General features: G+C 49.9%; 1 protein-coding gene across 1 annotated transcript in view; it reads left to right on the forward strand.

Annotated features, from left to right (window-relative positions):
- Nucleotides 1-19724, forward strand: part of ab (BTB/POZ-zinc finger protein abrupt) — a 622688-nt gene that overhangs the window by 342818 nt on the left and 260146 nt on the right. The gene's annotated exons all lie outside the window — the stretch shown is intronic.

A 19724-nucleotide genomic window follows, 5' to 3' on the forward strand; every position in this document is an offset into this window, starting at 1 on the left:
AGAGGGTGTTTTGAAATGGTTTGGGCACATGGAGAGAATGAGTGAGGAAAGATTGACCAAGAGGATATATGTGTCGGAGGTGGAGGGAACGAGGAGAAGTGGGAGACCAAATTGGAGGTGGAAAGATGGAGTGAAAAAGATTTTGTGTGATCGGGGCCTGAACATGAAGGAGGGTGAAAGGAGGGCAAGGAATAGAGTGAATTGGATCGATGTGGTATACCGGGGTTGACGTGTTGTAAGTGGATTGAATCAGGGCATGTGAAGCGTCTGGGGTAAACCATGGGAAGTTGTGTGGGGCCTGGATGTGGAAAGGGAGCTGTGGTTTCGGGCATTATTGCATGACAGCTAGAGACTGAGTGTGAACGAATGGGGCCTTTGTTGTCTTTTCCTAGTGCTACCTCGCACACATGAGGGGGGAGGGGGATGGTATTCCATGTGTGGCGAGGTGGCGATGGGAATGAATAAAGGCAGACTGTGAATTGTGTGCATGGGTATATAGGTATGTGCCTGTGTGTGTATATATATGTGTACATTGAGATGTATAGGTATGTATATTGCGAGTGTGGACGTGTATGTATATACATTGTGTATGGGGGTGGGTTGGGCCATTTCTTTCGTCTGTTTCCTTGCGCTACCTCGCAAACGCGGGAGACAGCGACAAAGCAAAAATATATATATATATATATATATATATATATATATATATATATATATATATATATATATATATATATATATATATATATATATAAATATATATATATGAATATAAATACAAATAATATATATATATATATATATATATATATATATATATATATATATATATATATATATATATATATATATATATATATATATATATATATATATATATATTCCCCTGCACTAAGATAATTTTCGATATACGTATTTATCGCTAAAGGTTCCTTCCCATGTCCTCATCTCTCATGACTAATATCACATACTAACTTCCCATACCACCCATCTGTATTCTGACCATGAGAGTCATTTCCCTACATCACGGACCAGAAGACAACATCAAACTGTGCAGTTGTCACGACTGAATCGTTTCCTTGTCTCGATCACATCCTCTGATCCCTATCTCATGTCTTCATCCAACCAGTACGGAAATTCCAGCACCACAGGAAGCGTCTCCCTACCCGGTGCATCACATCTGGTGGTCATTGTATCCTTGCTATTATACATGAAGGTATCGTGTTGATGGTGTGGTAGCACCTCTGAACCTAGTGTGCCCAGGGAGAGGTTGATACGAGAAATATTCCCATACAGACCAAATATTGCAGTCTCCATGACAATCCACCTCCATGCGAGTCTCAGTGTTCCAGATACAGTTATCTAAAGTTAAGATTCACCATTACGATAACTCTATCATCCCTGTAACGTAGGATCTCGCTGCCTCCCTTGCCATCCTTACTGTGTCTATAGATTTTCGTTATGTAGTTCCTGTAGTCTTGTTAAAATTCTTTAGAAGATTGCAGATAATCTCCGTTATATTCTTTTATATATATATATATATATATATATATATATATATATATATATATATATATATATATATATATATATATATATATATATATATATATATATATAGTTACATTTCCCTGGGGATAGGGGAGAAAGAATACTTCCCACGTATTCCCTGCGTGTCGTAGAAGGCGACTAAAAGGGGAGGGAGCGGGGGGCTGGAAATCCTCCCCTCTCACTTTTTTTTTAATTTTCCAAAAGAGGGAACAGAGAAGGGGCCCAGGTGAGGATATTCCCTCAAGGGCCCAGTCCTCTGTTCTCAACGCTACCTCGCTAATGCGGGAAATGGCGAATAGTATGAAAGAAAGAAAGAAAGTTACATTTCCCATGATGTTCTGCTTCAGTGAATCATCTACCAGTAATCACTGACAGTTTATGTTGTCCCTGACCAAGAGGGTCAAATCCCCCGTATACCTTCGTCGTCTGTTCCTACAATCCGTGATCCCATCACATGTGTTAGTTTGATCCTGTCTCTATGGTCACTTCAGCATCTACTACTCGTACTTGTTTCTAGTTTGGTTCTCACAGTTCGATCTATACACTCCTGCTGTGTTCCACTTACTGTGATTGTCCACAGTATGATCGGTCCCATTCTAACGGGACACAACACATCTGGCCACTCTGCGCAGGTGTAGTGGTGTTGATCTGCTTTCCAGCCTATTTTGATGCCCGATGTGTTTGTCCTTTTGACTGCATTATCTGATTCTCTCTCGCTCCTCCTCTGGTCCATCTCTACTGACTATTATTCTCACTAAATTCTTCACTGTCAGCAAGGTTCTTCGCCTGCTCAAGAACCTCCTGGATGTATCTCGTTGTGAAAGTTATTTCCACATGTCGTGTCATCACATCTTGCGTAAATTGTCTTATTCTCTCTGTATCGTTTATCTTAGATAAGGCCAGTCGTCATCTCTATAGCTTCCAGTGGCTTTTCAATATCCATCTCTTCCATCTCGAGTTTTCTTCTTTGGTTGGGTTTGGTCTTCTTCTCAGCCCAAAATCAAAGACTTTATGCTTAACCTAACTTCTTGTTTCACCTACTCTTTAACTTATGGTCTTGCCCACTAGTCAGCTAAGGTCTGCGGTGGTGAATCATCCACTTTACTGTGTCTGGTTCATCTAAGAAGAAAGTCTTTTTCGTGGTCATGTATTGGCGCTGAGTACTTAACACCTTACGAAACCAGCCAACAAGCGTTCTCTGTATTTCCATTGAGGCAGTTCTATAGCTTCCCTGAATGAATTAATATGTCCCTGTGATACGATGTTCCGCAGATCTGTTCCTCTGCACCAGGTAACACCCTGTTACTCACTCCCTCAGTCCCAGAATCAATTCAGTTCTCTGTCGGCTCTTTCCTTGCACAATCTCTGATATGTATACACTGGGCATACCCTGTGATTGGTCTATCTCGGGGACTCCTATAGGAGACCTTGTTGACCTTTCTCAGTGACCCGCTCCGCTACATGTACTGTCTCTCCTTCGTAACTTTCCCTTTTTTCAGTACCTCTCCACTGCCCTGATTACATTATATTCTTTGGTTATTTTCGTTAATTTCCTGATATTTTCCCCTCAGTGTCCTGAAACTTCTCAACTTCCTGATGCCTTCTTCCAGTTTCTGTAACTCTTCATCCTGATTCTCTATCACTGACTGTTGTACCCCTGCCTGTATGGTCCCAGTTGTAACAACCTTCAATTCTTCCCTGATCTTTCCTCCTTCAGTTGTAAAACTCTTCAGATCCCCATCATCCCGCGTCCTCCTAACTGGTCTGGTGACGAACTTATAACAATGATGATCATCCTGTTCTCCCAACTCCACTTTCCTGATGCAGACTCGAGTTTAGCTTCGTCTCATCAATAACTATCCTCTCCATTTTAATGTGTGATCTCAGAATTGTTACCAACCTTCACACGGGACTTCACCCTCGTACTGTCGTACCCTTACCAGGCCTTCAGGCGCTTCACACGTTCCCTGAATAATAGAATTTAATCATAGATTTTTGGAATGAAGTTTAGCCACTGTCGTTGTTGACTGTCGGCTCAGCTGCATACTGGCATTAAGAAATGATCGTCTGTTCTATCATCTGACGTTAATCTCTACTGTTATCTCTCTCAACACAGTTCATGTTACTCTCAATCTAAAATAATCTTTGTATATTTTCTTAACGATCATTAGTGAGCGACAGAGAAAAATGCCAATGAATAATACTAGGCATTTCTCACCAACACAGTTGATATCAAACTTTTGCCGAAGATCGCCCCACATCTAGCACTCTCTTCACAAGTGCCAGAAGCAGAACACGGCGGCCTGCCTTACTCACACCCACTCTCTACCTGTCATCTGTAAAGCACTGAAAGCTGAGCCCACCATTCAGAGACTAATCTCATAGGTCATTCCGTGGTTTCCACTGACTTCTTCATATGCCCTGGTCTAGGCCACTGACAGCAAGTTGCTTCACGTATATCATATCGTTCCATTTCATTTTATCCCATGCAATCCTCTCACCCTCCTGAATGTTCAGATCACGATATCACAGATGTCAGGTCACATAATTGGTGCCCACCTGCACTGCACGAGGATCATGAAGCCCCGCCTCACTGCTACCTCTGTGCTTTTAAGGACCTCAACACCTGTATCTCCTCAACTCTGTTAGAGGATGTAATAAACGAAAGTACTCACAGTTTTCATTTCCACTTTCCACTGGTGATTGCTGCATATATCTCTTCACGGTGAAGTGCGTCCTAGCTACGTCTCTTCGTTGTATATAAGCTGACTTCTATTTCTTTCTTGTATCTCCCCTGATGATGTGATTATTACACAAAAGCGCACTTGGTAACTTATCGTGTTTCATTTTCCCCGTGGAATATATATATATATATATATATATATATATATATATATATATATATATATATATATATATATATATATATATATATATATATATATATATATATATATATGTATATATATATTAATGTGCTTGATGATAGAGTGGCAGATATAGAGTGTTTTGGAACGTCAAGACTGGGTGGAACGTCAAGACTGGGTGGAACGTCAAGACTGGGTGGAACGTCAAGACTGGGTGGAACGTCAAGACTGGGTGGAACGTCAAGACTGGGTGGAACGTCAAGACTGGGTGGAACGTCAAGACTGGGTGGAACGTCAAGACTGGGTGGAACGTCAAGACTGGGTGGAACGTCAAGACTGGGTGGAACGTCAAGACTGGGTGGAACGTCAAGACTGGGTGGAACGTCAAGACTGGGTGGAACGTCAAGACTGGGTGGAACGTCAAGACTGGGTGGAACGTCAAGACTGGGTGGAACGTCAAGACTGGGTGGAACGTCAAGACTGGGTGGAACGTCAAGACTGGGTGGAACGTCAAGACTGGGTGGAACGTCAAGACTGGGTGGAACGTCAAGACTGGGTGGAACGTCAAGACTGGGTGGAACGTCAAGACTGGGTGGAACGTCAAGACTGGGTGGAACGTCAAGACTGGGTGGAACGTCAAGACTGGGTGGAACGTCAAGACTGGGTGGAACGTCAAGACTGGGTGGAACGTCAAGACTGGGTGGAACGTCAAGACTGGGTGGAACGTCAAGACTGGGTGGAACGTCAAGACTGGGTGGAACGTCAAGACTGGGTGGAACGTCAAGACTGGGTGGAACGTCAAGACTGGGTGGAACGTCAAGACTGGGTGGAACGTCAAGACTGGGTGGAACGTCAAGACTGGGTGGAACGTCAAGACTGGGTGGAACGTCAAGACTGGGTGGAACGTCAAGACTGGGTGGAACGTCAAGACTGGGTGGAACGTCAAGACTGGGTGGAACGTCAAGACTGGGTGGAACGTCAAGACTGGGTGGAACGTCAAGACTGGGTGGAACGTCAAGACTGGGTGGAACGTCAAGACTGGGTGGAACGTCAAGACTGGGTGGAACGTCAAGACTGGGTGGAACGTCAAGACTGGGTGGAACGTCAAGACTGGGTGGAACGTCAAGACTGGGTGGAACGTCAAGACTGGGTGGAACGTCAAGACTGGGTGGAACGTCAAGACTGGGTGGAACGTCAAGACTGGGTGGAACGTCAAGACTGGGTGGAACGTCAAGACTGGGTGGAACGTCAAGACTGGGTGGAACGTCAAGACTGGGTGGAACGTCAAGACTGGGTGGAACGTCAAGACTGGGTGGAACGTCAAGACTGGGTGGAACGTCAAGACTGGGTGGAACGTCAAGACTGGGTGGAACGTCAAGACTGGGTGGAACGTCAAGACTGGGTGGAACGTCAAGACTGGGTGGAACGTCAAGACTGGGTGGAACGTCAAGACTGGGTGGAACGTCAAGACTGGGTGGAACGTCAAGACTGGGTGGAACGTCAAGACTGGGTGGAACGTCAAGACTGGGTGGAACGTCAAGACTGGGTGGAACGTCAAGACTGGGTGGAACGTCAAGACTGGGTGGAACGTCAAGACTGGGTGGAACGTCAAGACTGGGTGGAACGTCAAGACTGGGTGGAACGTCAAGACTGGGTGGAACGTCAAGACTGGGTGGAACGTCAAGACTGGGTGGAACGTCAAGACTGGGTGGAACGTCAAGACTGGGTGGAACGTCAAGACTGGGTGGAACGTCAAGACTGGGTGGAACGTCAAGACTGGGTGGAACGTCAAGACTGGGTGGAACGTCAAGACTGGGTGGAACGTCAAGACTGGGTGGAACGTCAAGACTGGGTGGAACGTCAAGACTGGGTGGAACGTCAAGACTGGGTGGAACGTCAAGACTGGGTGGAACGTCAAGACTGGGTGGAACGTCAAGACTGGGTGGAACGTCAAGACTGGGTGGAACGTCAAGACTGGGTGGAACGTCAAGACTGGGTGGAACGTCAAGACTGGGTGGAACGTCAAGACTGGGTGGAACGTCAAGACTGGGTGGAACGTCAAGACTGGGTGGAACGTCAAGACTGGGTGGAACGTCAAGACTGGGTGGAACGTCAAGACTGGGTGGAACGTCAAGACTGGGTGGAACGTCAAGACTGGGTGGAACGTCAAGACTGGGTGGAACGTCAAGACTGGGTGGAACGTCAAGACTGGGTGGAACGTCAAGACTGGGTGGAACGTCAAGACTGGGTGGAACGTCAAGACTGGGTGGAACGTCAAGACTGGGTGGAACGTCAAGACTGGGTGGAACGTCAAGACTGGGTGGAACGTCAAGACTGGGTGGAACGTCAAGACTGGGTGGAACGTCAAGACTGGGTGGAACGTCAAGACTGGGTGGAACGTCAAGACTGGGTGGAACGTCAAGACTGGGTGGAACGTCAAGACTGGGTGGAACGTCAAGACTGGGTGGAACGTCAAGACTGGGTGGAACGTCAAGACTGGGTGGAACGTCAAGACTGGGTGGAACGTCAAGACTGGGTGGAACGTCAAGACTGGGTGGAACGTCAAGACTGGGTGGAACGTCAAGACTGGGTGGAACGTCAAGACTGGGTGGAACGTCAAGACTGGGTGGAACGTCAAGACTGGGTGGAACGTCAAGACTGGGTGGAACGTCAAGACTGGGTGGAACGTCAAGACTGGGTGGAACGTCAAGACTGGGTGGAACGTCAAGACTGGGTGGAACGTCAAGACTGGGTGGAACGTCAAGACTGGGTGGAACGTCAAGACTGGGTGGAACGTCAAGACTGGGTGGAACGTCAAGACTGGGTGGAACGTCAAGACTGGGTGGAACGTCAAGACTGGGTGGAACGTCAAGACTGGGTGGAACGTCAAGACTGGGTGGAACGTCAAGACTGGGTGGAACGTCAAGACTGGGTGGAACGTCAAGACTGGGTGGAACGTCAAGACTGGGTGGAACGTCAAGACTGGGTGGAACGTCAAGACTGGGTGGAACGTCAAGACTGGGTGGAACGTCAAGACTGGGTGGAACGTCAAGACTGGGTGGAACGTCAAGACTGGGTGGAACGTCAAGACTGGGTGGAACGTCAAGACTGGGTGGAACGTCAAGACTGGGTGGAACGTCAAGACTGGGTGGAACGTCAAGACTGGGTGGAACGTCAAGACTGGGTGGAACGTCAAGACTGGGTGGAACGTCAAGACTGGGTGGAACGTCAAGACTGGGTGGAACGTCAAGACTGGGTGGAACGTCAAGACTGGGTGGAACGTCAAGACTGGGTGGAACGTCAAGACTGGGTGGAACGTCAAGACTGGGTGGAACGTCAAGACTGGGTGGAACGTCAAGACTGGGTGGAACGTCAAGACTGGGTGGAACGTCAAGACTGGGTGGAACGTCAAGACTGGGTGGAACGTCAAGACTGGGTGGAACGTCAAGACTGGGTGGAACGTCAAGACTGGGTGGAACGTCAAGACTGGGTGGAACGTCAAGACTGGGTGGAACGTCAAGACTGGGTGGAACGTCAAGACTGGGTGGAACGTCAAGACTGGGTGGAACGTCAAGACTGGGTGGAACGTCAAGACTGGGTGGAACGTCAAGACTGGGTGGAACGTCAAGACTGGGTGGAACGTCAAGACTGGGTGGAACGTCAAGACTGGGTGGAACGTCAAGACTGGGTGGAACGTCAAGACTGGGTGGAACGTCAAGACTGGGTGGAACGTCAAGACTGGGTGGAACGTCAAGACTGGGTGGAACGTCAAGACTGGGTGGAACGTCAAGACTGGGTGGAACGTCAAGACTGGGTGGAACGTCAAGACTGGGTGGAACGTCAAGACTGGGTGGAACGTCAAGACTGGGTGGAACGTCAAGACTGGGTGGAACGTCAAGACTGGGTGGAACGTCAAGACTGGGTGGAACGTCAAGACTGGGTGGAACGTCAAGACTGGGTGGAACGTCAAGACTGGGTGGAACGTCAAGACTGGGTGGAACGTCAAGACTGGGTGGAACGTCAAGACTGGGTGGAACGTCAAGACTGGGTGGAACGTCAAGACTGGGTGGAACGTCAAGACTGGGTGGAACGTCAAGACTGGGTGGAACGTCAAGACTGGGTGGAACGTCAAGACTGGGTGGAACGTCAAGACTGGGTGGAACGTCAAGACTGGGTGGAACGTCAAGACTGGGTGGAACGTCAAGACTGGGTGGAACGTCAAGACTGGGTGGAACGTCAAGACTGGGTGGAACGTCAAGACTGGGTGGAACGTCAAGACTGGGTGGAACGTCAAGACTGGGTGGAACGTCAAGACTGGGTGGAACGTCAAGACTGGGTGGAACGTCAAGACTGGGTGGAACGTCAAGACTGGGTGGAACGTCAAGACTGGGTGGAACGTCAAGACTGGGTGGAACGTCAAGACTGGGTGGAACGTCAAGACTGGGTGGAACGTCAAGACTGGGTGGAACGTCAAGACTGGGTGGAACGTCAAGACTGGGTGGAACGTCAAGACTGGGTGGAACGTCAAGACTGGGTGGAACGTCAAGACTGGGTGGAACGTCAAGACTGGGTGGAACGTCAAGACTGGGTGGAACGTCAAGACTGGGTGGAACGTCAAGACTGGGTGGAACGTCAAGACTGGGTGGAACGTCAAGACTGGGTGGAACGTCAAGACTGGGTGGAACGTCAAGACTGGGTGGAACGTCAAGACTGGGTGGAACGTCAAGACTGGGTGGAACGTCAAGACTGGGTGGAACGTCAAGACTGGGTGGAACGTCAAGACTGGGTGGAACGTCAAGACTGGGTGGAACGTCAAGACTGGGTGGAACGTCAAGACTGGGTGGAACGTCAAGACTGGGTGGAACGTCAAGACTGGGTGGAACGTCAAGACTGGGTGGAACGTCAAGACTGGGTGGAACGTCAAGACTGGGTGGAACGTCAAGACTGGGTGGAACGTCAAGACTGGGTGGAACGTCAAGACTGGGTGGAACGTCAAGACTGGGTGGAACGTCAAGACTGGGTGGAACGTCAAGACTGGGTGGAACGTCAAGACTGGGTGGAACGTCAAGACTGGGTGGAACGTCAAGACTGGGTGGAACGTCAAGACTGGGTGGAACGTCAAGACTGGGTGGAACGTCAAGACTGGGTGGAACGTCAAGACTGGGTGGAACGTCAAGACTGGGTGGAACGTCAAGACTGGGTGGAACGTCAAGACTGGGTGGAACGTCAAGACTGGGTGGAACGTCAAGACTGGGTGGAACGTCAAGACTGGGTGGAACGTCAAGACTGGGTGGAACGTCAAGACTGGGTGGAACGTCAAGACTGGGTGGAACGTCAAGACTGGGTGGAACGTCAAGACTGGGTGGAACGTCAAGACTGGGTGGAACGTCAAGACTGGGTGGAACGTCAAGACTGGGTGGAACGTCAAGACTGGGTGGAACGTCAAGACTGGGTGGAACGTCAAGACTGGGTGGAACGTCAAGACTGGGTGGAACGTCAAGACTGGGTGGAACGTCAAGACTGGGTGGAACGTCAAGACTGGGTGGAACGTCAAGACTGGGTGGAACGTCAAGACTGGGTGGAACGTCAAGACTGGGTGGAACGTCAAGACTGGGTGGAACGTCAAGACTGGGTGGAACGTCAAGACTGGGTGGAACGTCAAGACTGGGTGGAACGTCAAGACTGGGTGGAACGTCAAGACTGGGTGGAACGTCAAGACTGGGTGGAACGTCAAGACTGGGTGGAACGTCAAGACTGGGTGGAACGTCAAGACTGGGTGGAACGTCAAGACTGGGTGGAACGTCAAGACTGGGTGGAACGTCAAGACTGGGTGGAACGTCAAGACTGGGTGGAACGTCAAGACTGGGTGGAACGTCAAGACTGGGTGGAACGTCAAGACTGGGTGGAACGTCAAGACTGGGTGGAACGTCAAGACTGGGTGGAACGTCAAGACTGGGTGGAACGTCAAGACTGGGTGGAACGTCAAGACTGGGTGGAACGTCAAGACTGGGTGGAACGTCAAGACTGGGTGGAACGTCAAGACTGGGTGGAACGTCAAGACTGGGTGGAACGTCAAGACTGGGTGGAACGTCAAGACTGGGTGGAACGTCAAGACTGGGTGGAACGTCAAGACTGGGTGGAACGTCAAGACTGGGTGGAACGTCAAGACTGGGTGGAACGTCAAGACTGGGTGGAACGTCAAGACTGGGTGGAACGTCAAGACTGGGTGGAACGTCAAGACTGGGTGGAACGTCAAGACTGGGTGGAACGTCAAGACTGGGTGGAACGTCAAGACTGGGTGGAACGTCAAGACTGGGTGGAACGTCAAGACTGGGTGGAACGTCAAGACTGGGTGGAACGTCAAGACTGGGTGGAACGTCAAGACTGGGTGGAACGTCAAGACTGGGTGGAACGTCAAGACTGGGTGGAACGTCAAGACTGGGTGGAACGTCAAGACTGGGTGGAACGTCAAGACTGGGTGGAACGTCAAGACTGGGTGGAACGTCAAGACTGGGTGGAACGTCAAGACTGGGTGGAACGTCAAGACTGGGTGGAACGTCAAGACTGGGTGGAACGTCAAGACTGGGTGGAACGTCAAGACTGGGTGGAACGTCAAGACTGGGTGGAACGTCAAGACTGGGTGGAACGTCAAGACTGGGTGGAACGTCAAGACTGGGTGGAACGTCAAGACTGGGTGGAACGTCAAGACTGGGTGGAACGTCAAGACTGGGTGGAACGTCAAGACTGGGTGGAACGTCAAGACTGGGTGGAACGTCAAGACTGGGTGGAACGTCAAGACTGGGTGGAACGTCAAGACTGGGTGGAACGTCAAGACTGGGTGGAACGTCAAGACTGGGTGGAACGTCAAGACTGGGTGGAACGTAAAGACTGGGTGGAACGTTAAGACTGGGTGGAACGTCAAGACTGGGTGGAACGTCAAGACTGGGTGGAACGTCAAGACTGGGTGGAACGTCAAGACTGGGTGGAACGTCAAGACTAGGTTCAACGTCAAGACTGGGTGGAACGTCAAGACTGGGTGGAACGTCAAGACTGGGTGGAACGTCAAGACTGGGTGGAGGGTAGAAACTGGGTGGAATGTGAGAATCAGATCGACTGACGAGCACAGATGCTGATGGAACCATTAGGGAAAATAACATAACTGTCAAATCAGTCAGGGGCCCCCGTCTGTTGGACAGACTGCCGAACCGCAAACAGAGGGAGCGCTGAGGCCTGATCCCCGGAAGGTCTGTTAAAAACAACGGGAAGACTTCCTCCGTTATACACGACATGGTCCAGTTTGCCCCACAACATCTGACGAATAGAGACATGGTCCAGTTTGCCCCACAACATCTGACGAATAGAGACTTGCAGTGAGAAACAGTCTGGTGGACCAGTCCCCCACCAGGGAGACATGGTCTTAGGCGCAATTGCGGTGGTTATCGACCCCACAACCCACCTTCTGGTATGGTATGTAGTCCTTGTCCACAGCAGCTGGTAGGTAGTACAATGTGCACAACATGAGATACTGGGGCAGGAAGCTGTACCTGGCAGGTAGTACAGTGTACACAACCTGAATCAGAGAGGCAGGAAGCTGTACCTGGCGGGTAGTACAATGTACACAACCTGAATCAGAGGGGCAGGAAGCTGTACCTGGCGGGTAGTACAAAGCGCGTAACATGAGGTACACCCTGCCTGGCTCCGGGCCAAGGGAGGGGCAGGCCCAGCAGTTCCAGGGCCGCCCATAACAATTCCAAAACCTGTAGAATTACTAACCGACCCGACGTAACGTTAGGAACGGCCAAAAATATTTGACGGGCCAGGGAATATTATGTGGAATTGTGGAAATAATTTGCTGAGGGAGCTAATATTCTGCTAAAGCGTATTTCCAGGTTCCAGACGCAGGAAATGTAAGGGGCAGAAGAAGAGTGCGTGGTTTGAAGGGAATGTTCTGCTGGGGGAGACTTACTGCCCTACAGGAGTGGGAAGAGACTTACTGCCCTACTGGAGTATGATCGTTCACTGCGAAACAGAAATAAAGAGAAACACGTGACACAGATACACTGGAAGACCGCTCGAACGCTCTTAGCTACATGGTTGGCCTCCTGAGGGCGATGTGGAGCATACAGACTCCCTCCACGCAGTCCCTTGTGCACAGACCTGCTCAAAAATGTCGGGCAGCAGACGTGGCCATCTTGTGCAACCTCTTTGCTCAATCGTGGTAGAAAATGGAAATAAGTGAAGGATAAGAGAGTTATCCATCACCACGTCCAGACTGGATGACGCACTGGTCCAAAAAAACTCGGTGACACCTGTCCAATAACAGAGACAGTGGCCTCCCTCCCCCCAGATACCCGTCAGTTTTCTTTGCGACAAGAAAACGGAAGTAAAGTATAAGACTCTGGATGTAAACCTTCAACACCACAGATACGAACGACATCTACAATGGAGACTTGAATATTGTGTCGTCTGGTCTCTGCACCGGAATAGTGAATGCCTTCAAAAGCTCTCCTCAAGTGCGATCAGAATGTCCCCTAAATCATACTCCGGAGAAAAGATACGCCTTTCAGACTCTACCTCCAAGAATGAAATACCTTTTAAACTTCTCCCTGTATAATCAAACACCCTGTAATCTCCACCAGACAAGCAGTAGTAGTATCTGAATCTTACCCAGAAGCACAATGACACGCTTTAAGTTCTTCGGTGGGCAGGCAACCATACTCGACCGCAGGGGTCAATCGGCCTCTTTAAACATCACATTGAGCTGAGCACGACTGAACTCTACATAGAGGAACACTGACAGCTCCCGGACTCTTCAGCGAAGGAATAGATATCCAGCAATTCTAACCCACAGCACTGACTACCCTCTGTATACTCGAACACTCATCTAACCTCTACGTCGTCAAGGTAAACACTATCTGAAAGACACAGGGAATACTGGAACACCATCAAACAAGGTGGAAGCCCTACACATTTAGGTTCCTTGTTCATCAACAGCTGTTCTTGCATACAACAGTGACATGTTTGAGTTCATTCTTATCACAAGCATTAAGCCTTACAGACACCTGTAATTCCCGAGGCACAGGGTAACGCTCGAATCTCCCATGTACCTGTAACTCCCGTGATACAGAAGGAGGACGAAAAGGAAGAGGAGGAGGGTCAGTGATGTTATGTACTGTAGCTCATGAGCGTTGTAGTGCAGTCACAACCAAGCCATCATCACACCCAGGCCATCACCACACCCGAGTCCTTATGAAGACCCACGTCAGTCGTCACCATACCGACGTCAACATCACCAGGCGTCACATGTCACCATCACCAGGCGTCACATGTCACCATCACCAGGCGTCGCATGTCACCATCACCAGGCGTCACATGTCACCATCAACAGGCGTCACATGTCACCATCACCAGGCGTCACATGTCACCATCACCAGGCGTCACATGTCACCATCACCAGGCGTCACATGTCACCATCACCAGGCGTCGCATGTCACCATCACCAGGCGTCACATGTCACCATCAACAGGCGTCACATGTCACCATCACCAGGCGTCACATGTCACCATCACCAGGCGTCACATGTCACCATCAACAGGCGTCACATGTCACCATCACCAGGCGTCACATGTCACCATCACCAGGCGTCACATGTCACCATCACCAGGCGTCACATGTCACCATCACCAGGCGTCGCATGTCACCATCACCAGGCGCCACATGTCACCATCACCAGGCGTCACATGTCACCATCACCAGGCGTCGCATGTCAACTGCCTCACCAGGAGCCACCACCTTCCTTAATCCACCAACTGAATAGCCTCACCAAGAGCCACGCTCATAATCCATCCCTAGAGTACCACTTTCAGAGCCATCATCACAACCACTGTCAGCACCATGGTACCATAGGAGCCACACTTGGCACCTACCACGGGAGCCACATCTGGCAGCCACCACGGGAGCCACACCTGGCAGCCACCACGGGAGCCACACTTGGCACCTACCACGGGAGCCACATCTGGCAGCCACCATGGGAACCACACTTGGCAGCCACCACAGGAGTCACACCTGGCAACCACCATGGGAGCCACACCTGGCAGCCACCAGGGAACCACACTTGGCAGCCACCACAGGAGTCACACCTGGCAGCCACCACAGGAGTCACACCTGGCAGCCGCCACCACGGGAGCCACACCTCAGCACGGGACGTGTGGTGGCTCGTGTTGTAAGTCTTCCCGGTTATCGTCAGATTAAGTCCACGGTTTTTGCCTCCCGGTTCGGCCTATTTTCGTCATGTGGCTGAGCTGCCTGTATGTGCACCAGGCATAGGCCGGGATGGAACCATGGACTGGACACACAATTAATCATTAACATTATTTCTGAGATAGAATTATGCCCCCAAAAAATGTATATGATTTAAATAAAGGACAATGAAAACTTACTTTGAATACGTATTCGTGTAGAATGATATTAATGGCGCGGTACATTGTCATGTCGACACCTTCTAAAGACGTAACCTCGTCATGTCGACCTCCACTAAGGACGATATATTGTCATGTCGATCTCTCCTCCGGACACTAGAGTGTCATGTCCACCCCACGGATGGACGATACACCGTCACGTCGTGCTCCTCGAAGAACGGTGTGTATATATATATCTCGCGTGATGGTGAAGGTCGTTATTATGATAATGAACAACATAAGGTAAAACAGGAAATGGTTTGCCTGACGTCCCATAGTAAAGTTTATAAATGTAGACAAACAAGACAATAACGTCCCTTTTCCCCCCTTTAAAAAAACAAAACGTAGTAAAGGTGTCATGTCACTTTACCATATCAGACAAGGAAGACGCAATAAAGTTCCCCATAAAGATAACGAGGAACTTAAGTATCAGAAAATAATTATTCCAGCATAACTGCCTCACTCTCGGTTTTTTTTCTTGTGCACTCCTGGCCCTCTGGGCCTCTATATGGTCTGGGAAAACGTATTGATCCCTTTCGAATATCTTCAAGACCTTTTTTTCCCCCCTTTTCCAGACAGAGGCGAAGGCTCTATGCCAAGACAGTGCCGGGACGTGTGCCAGAAACTGAAGTATATTACTGGAGAGTAATGAACAGGAATGGTGGAGTACCTGGAGGCCAGATACCTCCAAAGTAAACGTCACTGAGTCTACTGGAAAATTGCCTGACGCCAGCCTCGGCCTCTTCCAGGTGTACCTTGAAGTAAGACTTGGCTGCTCATCAGCTAATTGTCATCCAAAACACACGAGAGGAAATCCATTGTCCGCACCGAACCTTTTTCTCTCCTTTTCCTTCATTCGTATTTTTTGGCGTCGGTGACCATGCTGGCCATATAGGACCCACCCTCGCGGGAGATTTAAGCTGTGGCGTCCTTTTTTTTTCCCCCTTGGAGTTTTTGGTCTCATTATATTGCGTCTGTTATCACGCACTGAAGGATGCAAAGCTTATCTTCGTGGCTTTCTTTTTTTTTCTATTCCTCAACTCAGCTGAACCATTCGTAAAGGATGCTGAGGGGAGGGAGACCAGTGAGTTATAGGAGGCAGTGTCTTGGCCATGTGTCGCAGGGAGGGAAGCTGGCTGGCAAGAGTAGGAGGAGGAGGAGGAGGAGGAGGAGGAGGAGGAGGAGGAGGAGGAGGAGGGAATCATCGCCTTCGTTAATCGTGACCAAATCTCACATGAAAACGTCTCCAATTGTCACCCACACTCAGGCACATCTGACGCAGGAAATAACTGAGCGTGGATGAGGGAGTGTCCTCACCTCCCACTGCCCTGGCGGCACACAGTGTGGACACACGGAGAACGTATGGCCTACGTACGCCCTCAGACAGTACAGTGAGGGAACCTTAAAGGAGCGTAAAGGTAACTAGAGGCAGCATTGATCACGTAACTGGGATTTATGGCGGACCCTACACCACACCCCCAGCAGGGGAAGTGGGGAGTGGGGTGGGCGAAGGGGAGTATAGGACACCGAGGGGGAGGGAATATAAACGGAGAAAAATGGTAAGGTCCAATTTTGAGAGAGAGAGAGAGAGAGAGAGAGAGAGAGAGAGAGAGAGAGAGAGAGAGAGAGAGAGAGAGAGAGAGAGAGAGAGAGAGAGAGAGAGAGAGAGAGAGAGAGAGAGAATGTGCCAGATAAAGTAGAGGAGGTTGTATACTGGAGGACGGGGGTAGGAACACTGCCAGATTCTTGGGTCAACAGTAGTGAGTGACGGACGCTGCCACCGGCGGCTGCCGCCACCCCCCCCCCCCCCCCTACCCCGCCCGCCCGTACTGACTGACACCAGCGGTGCCGCTGCCGCTGCCAACACTTCCCTCTCCTGCCCCCCCGACCGACGCTCCTTGCTGACGCTGGCTGACGACGCTGACGTAAGGTTGCTGGTTCTTGTAGCAGCAGGTCGCCCTCATCCCTGAAGTTGTAGGTCGACCTCACCCCTGAAGTTGTAGGTCGACCTCAACCCTGAAGTTGTAGATCGACCTTACCCATGAAGTTGTAGGTCGACGGCACCCCTGAAGTTGTAGGTCGACCTCACTCCTAAAGTTGTAGGTCGACCTCACCCCTGAAGTTGGAGGTCGAACTCACTCCTGATGTAGGTCGTCCTCACTCCTGAAGTTGTAGGTCAACCTCACCCCTGAAGCTGTAGGTCGACCTTACCCCTGAAGTTGTAGGTCGACCTCACTCCTGAAGTTGTAGGTCGACTCCACCCCTGGAGTTGTAGGTCGACCTCACTCCTGAAGTTGTAGGTCGACCTCACTCCTGAAGTTATAGGTCGACCTCACTCCTGAGGTTGTAGATCGACCTCAGTCCTTGAGTTGTAGGTCGACCTCACTCCTGAAGTTGTAGGTCGACCTCAGTCTTGGATTTGTAGGTCGACCTCACCCCTGAAGATGTAGGTCGACCTCACCCCTGAAGTTGTAGGTCGACCTCACCCCTGAAGTTGTAGGTCGACCTCACTCCTGAAGTTGTAGGTCGACGTCACTCCTGAAGTTGTAGGTCGACCTCACTCTTGGATTTGTAGGTCGACCTCACTCTTGGATTTGTAGGTCGACCTCACCCCTGAAGTTGTAGGCCGACCTCATCCTGAACTTGTAGGTCGACCTCACCCATGAAGTTGTAGGTCGACCTCACTTCTGATGTTATAGGTCGACCTCACTCCTAAAGTTATAGGTCGACCTCACTCCTGGAGTTGCCGCTGTAGCGTAATCCAACTTTTTCATGGCAACCGTTATTGCCATATCCTCTGTCGGTCCTTAATACCATGGCAACATGACTTGTGAAAATCTCTCCTGGAAACACGTGCTTCTGCTCCTCCTATGGCAACGGTGCCAAGCAACAGTGTATGGCAACGGTGCTAAGCAACGGTGTATGGCAACGGTGCCAAGCAACGGTGTATGGCAACGGTGCCAAGCAACAGTGTATGGCAACGGTGCCAAGCAACAGTGTATGGCAACAGTGCCAAGCAACAGTGTATGGTAACGGTGCCAAGCAACGGTGTATGGCAACGGTGCCAAGCAACGGTGTATGGTAACGGTGCCAAGCAACGGTGTATGGCAACAGTGCCAAGCAACAGTGTATGGCAACGGTGCCAAGCAACAGTGTATGGCAACGGTGCCAAGCAACAGTGTATGGCAACGGTGCCAAGCAACAGTGTATGGCAACAGTGCCAAGCAACAGTGTATGGCAACGGTGCCAAGCAACAGTGTATGGCAACGGTGCCAAGCAACAGTGTATGGCAACGGTGCCAAGCAACGGTGTATGGTAACGGTGCCAGGCAACTTGGCAAGGTGATGACAGCATATCTGACAATAACTGGTCGTTAGCTCGCAGTCACTAACGTCTGCATCGTTTGCAGTGGCAGAGGTGTTGTCATGCATAATATAACGATCTCACAGCCACATGACACCTCTGCTTGCCAACACTGACACCTTTGACAACGAGATCAGTCACATGTGTGACAACAGCTGGGTTCATTACAGTATGATGATATACAACACTTAACAACACAAACACCTGTACAACTAGAGACGAACAATGACAACACTGGCGCCTCTATAACACAACCATGCATGACGTCACTCACTCCCCCATAACAACCATGCTTGACGTCACTGATTCCTCTATAACAACCATGCCTGACGTCACTGATTCTTCTATAACAGCTATGCCTGACGTCACTGATTCCTCTAAAACACACCATGCCTGACGTCACTGATTCTTCTATAACAACCATGCTTGACGTCACTGATTCCTCTAAAGCACACCATGCCTGACGTCACTGATTCTTCTATAACAGCCATGCCTGACGTCACTGATTCCTCTAAAACACACCATGCCTGACGTCACTGATTCTTCTATAACAACCATGCCTGACGTCACTGATTCTTCTATAACAGCCATGCCTGACGTCACTGATTCTTCTATAACAGCCATGCCTGACGTCACTGATTCCTCTAAAACACACCATGCCTGACGTCACTGATTCTTCTATAACAACCATGCCTGACGTCACTGACTCCTCTATAACAACCATGCCTGACGTCACTGACTCTCTATAACAACCATGCCTGATAACACCAAAGACCCTATGAACAACCTTGTCTGACATCACTGACTCCTGTTTCACAACCTTGCCTAACAACACTAAAGATTATTATAACAACCTGGCCCATGAGAACTGACGCCTCACTGTATGCCTGCACCCGAGGTTGTGGCAGCATCGGTGACAACACTGTTTGGCAAGGGTAGCTGCCCGGTCTGGCAACGCTGGCGGCACTGGCAGTCACCGCCGGGATGGTAACAGTTATTGGGTACTATAGGGTTAAAATATGCCTCTTAAACAGACTGACCAACGGCAATAAAGAATGGAGGAAAACGCTCCGGGAAAATATAGTTATGGGAAATATGTAGAAAAGTTTCCTATCAGAATTTATTCTCACATTTTTACAATGACTCCCTCAGGCTACTACTGTCGCTCCAGGACCAGTATGTCTTGTACTTGATGTGGGGGAAGTGGGGATTAATAATAGTGTGTGTGTGTGTGTGTGTGTGTGTGTGTGTGTGTGTGTGTGTGTGTGTGTGTGTGTGTGTGTGTGTGTGTGTGTGTATACACCTCGATCCTTGACTCCTTTACAACCCCCACAGGACCCCTTTCATAGGGCTCCCACAACGCTCAGGAAGTCGGCAACGTCCACAGAACGGAATCACAGGTCATGAAATGTGGTGATGTGGTATGTCTGTCATTGTAGGGCAAGTCCGGAGCAGATGAGGCTTAGGCGGGTCTGTATCGTCAGTGTGG

This window comes from Panulirus ornatus, chromosome 19 (assembly GCF_036320965.1).
Source record: "Panulirus ornatus isolate Po-2019 chromosome 19, ASM3632096v1, whole genome shotgun sequence".
NCBI classification, from domain to species: domain Eukaryota; kingdom Metazoa; phylum Arthropoda; class Malacostraca; order Decapoda; family Palinuridae; genus Panulirus; species Panulirus ornatus.